The following is a 3,420-nucleotide window of genomic DNA, read 5'->3' on the forward strand; positions in this document are numbered from 1 at the left end:
GCCATGCCCAAACCTTCCTTTTTAATACATGTATGACACCCCTAAGGTCTGCCCCGTACAGCCCCAAGGACAGGGTATAGTGTATTTAAAAAGTTGGACAAGCAAATTTAGGTTGTACATGCCCTGGTTGTAAAACAAACTCTTAGATTCGTATTTGACTACTGCAAGGCCTAGCTGTCCCATAGGATAATATTGGAACTGCCTTATTCCATTTTATAAGTGTAACATTCAAATGGAAAGAGATAATTGGTTCATGTTTGGTGTTTCTTCAATTCTAATTTAAAATCATAACGTATGATGATGTTGGATTTTGAATTACAATTTCGACAATTCTAATTATATAAAGTTAGCCGTTTCTTGCCTTAGCCAATTGGTGCCTGCAGCGCATGGTACTGGTCACATGACTGGGTGTAGTTGGCAGTTGGGCTTTGTGTATTCCTCCTAGACAGCCACACACAATGGGTGCTTAGGTGTGACTAGACGGTTCATCACTGGCAGGATGGGAGGGAGGATCTGGGCCCAGCCTCACTTACACCTGAATGCGCTGTGCCTTGCTTTTAAAGAAAGACCTGCATACCCCCTGCAGTGAGTCCGGAGCCAAGGCAGGGAAGGCAGTGCATCTGTGTACTTCAAAGGCATGCCTCTAAACGTGTCCCCCCACTTCAGAAACACATCTGTTTATAAAAGAAGGACCTCAGACACCACCACTTCAGTACACTTTAGGACCTGTGGATACTCTGACAAGAAGAAGCACTAATGTTCTGCTACAAGGACTGTCACTCTGCTGGACTACTGCTCTACAAGGAGCTGCTGCCCTGCTCTGCTGACCTGCAGCCCTCTTGTCTGGAGAAGAAGATCTGGACCTGCAAGTTCCACTTTGGGCCCAGGACCCAGAGTGAGTCAAAGGGCTATTTGCACAAATACTTTCCACATCAACTCTAAGTTCATCCTGACTACTCTGTTCCAAGCTACTAAGGTGATTGAGCACAGGTTAATTTGGGGTTTGCGTGTACATTCCCCTGACTAGTACTGTGGTTGCTACTTGACCAGGGCTCACACCCCAGTCAACCGGTTACCCAATTTTCAACAGACAGTTATCTACGGCAGATTTCAGTTGTTGATGTATTTGTATCAGTTCCATACAATGATAATCAAATAGGCCTTCAAAATAATTAGGAAGGCAAAAAAACATGACAAGAAGCAGCTTGAGTCCGGATATAGGAGGCCATCTCAATATAGGAACGCAGGCAATTGTTCAAAATCGTCTTTAATTCATGGCAAGTATGTAAGACAACTGATGGCTACCAGGCAGCAGAGTGCAAAGTCAAAGCATTCAAAGAGTCAAAGAGTTAAAGAGTTCATACAGAAAAAACCTCGAAGAGCGGTTGACCGCACACCATAATGGTACTGACTGTAAGATTGAGAAGGTAGATGGTAATGACAATGCAAGCATGTTCTGCAATGTGCTCCGATGTATAGTAGTTGCCCGTAACCTCATATTGAATGTCTACTGTTAGCGCTGTGTTAGGCAGTGCTACTCCCGCTGTGAGCAAGATGCCCATCAACAGGCTCACAAACATGTACCAAGTGCCAAGAATGATAAAGCCAGTGCCCACGTACCGCTTTGTTCGCCACAAGTTGGCAGGGTATTCTCAGACGTGAGTCCCTTGCTCACTTTGTCATTGGATTCAAGCATGCCTGGCTGAAGACAGCTGAAATGCCAGAAACCGGTCCTAGGAAGCTTGTTTCCGGTCCAGGGAAGGCATGGCTTGGCAGTTCGGGCTGGACTGTTCCCATGAGGCACAGGGTCAGACTGATTTGCATATGGCCATGTCTGAACTGGGGTGGCAGAGTGGGCTAAAGAACAGTGATGCGTCAAACCCAGATCTTTTTGACTGGGTGTGAGTATTTGTTTGGTTCAGATGCTCCGTCCATCACCACCCCCTTTTGTACAGCACCCACAGCAGCTGGTACTGTAGAGCCAACTCCAGCTCTGCTTCAAAGTCATGGTAAAGCGCTACTCCAACAAATACTGGCACGATATCCTCTTCAAATATTTGCTATTCAAGAGTTTTTCAGTGTCACAATCTAAGAACTAAATCCTCCATTTATTTTTGTGTTGCTACTTGTTGGCTCAGTGACTATGGGAATCTGTAAAAGATTATTCTTTTCATAAATTGACACATCGTTGGTAAAGAGCTAGATACTCCACATATCATTACATTGCTAAAAGACTGCATAATTAAAAATAGGTATGGCAATGCTGAAAATCTCAAGAGACCTTGATTACATGGACCTGCATGAATAACTAATTAGTGTTATAAAGGGTCATCTTTGAACCCCTAACCCAGAATGATGGCACATCTATTTGGGCTCAAACAAAGGTCTGGAAGCTCTTGATAATGTAGGGATGAGTAAGAATAACATTATCTAGGGTGTTATGCTAAATTTATTTCTAAAGCGCAATTTTACCCAGGGGAATCTTGCCACTAGCTTAGCAGAAGCCTATTGCCCACAGCTCATATTAACAGCAGCTCATAGAAGGCCTATTCGCCATTGCTCATTTATAGCTTAATAACCAAGTTGTTAAAGTTTTCATAAAGAGAAGCAGATTGTTCATTGATTTAAGACGGAGAGGCAAGGTATTCCAGACTTTTGATTCACCAGTCACAAAACTCCTTTCTTCCCCGGAGGAACTTCTGAATTTTGAGACTGTTACATTCTTGGCTGCAGAGGAACGTAATGTTCCAGATGGCAAAAACCAGTTGAATTTATTAGGTAGTCTGGTCCAATACCATGGAGAGCCTTAAAGGTAATGCAGAGACCTTTAAATACAATTCTCTGTGTTACCGGCAGCCAGTGTAACGGTCCAGAATCATTTCAATGATGGTCACCGTGATAAGGTTAAAAATTCTTAGACTGTAGTAGTAGTGGTGTAACTGGGCGCTAAACGGTAATAATGGCCTCTGCATTACCTTTCAGATCTGCAGGTTATGGTCATTGTTGTATTGCCCCCATGGGTCAGGTGGCCGTCATGAGTCCTATAAATATCTATAACCAATATGTCAGGAATCCATAACTAATTTTCAAATTGCAACTTTTTTTAACAAGAAAAGACATAGATGCCCTCAGGCAGGCATGGGAGGACACATTGGTCTGCTGGAAAAGCTAGGTAAAGAGACATTAGGAATTCATTCAATATATTCACATAGGTGAGGCACACTCTTGTGATTCACTTCTTATGATTCTCCTGCAAAATGGCTAATGTCAGGGGGCTCCAAGTGAGACACATCACATAGACATAGCAAGTGAGGAACAGGCGATCAATAAAAAGCATGCTTGTAAAAATGTAGTCTGAGATAACTCTGGGGCATATTATCAAGGGGGTTTATCTCCGCTTTTTTGGCTTTAAAAGCCAAG

General features: G+C 43.2%; 1 pseudogene; it reads right to left on the bottom strand.

Annotated features, from left to right (window-relative positions):
- Positions 1 to 1,110: 1,110 nt before the first annotated feature.
- Positions 1,111 to 2,008, bottom strand: LOC144773784 (lysosomal-associated transmembrane protein 4A pseudogene; annotated as a pseudogene).
- Positions 2,009 to 3,420: the final 1,412 nt, after the last annotated feature.

Source organism: Lissotriton helveticus, chromosome 8, assembly GCF_964261635.1.
Source record: "Lissotriton helveticus chromosome 8, aLisHel1.1, whole genome shotgun sequence".
NCBI lineage: Eukaryota > Metazoa > Chordata > Amphibia > Caudata > Salamandridae > Lissotriton > Lissotriton helveticus.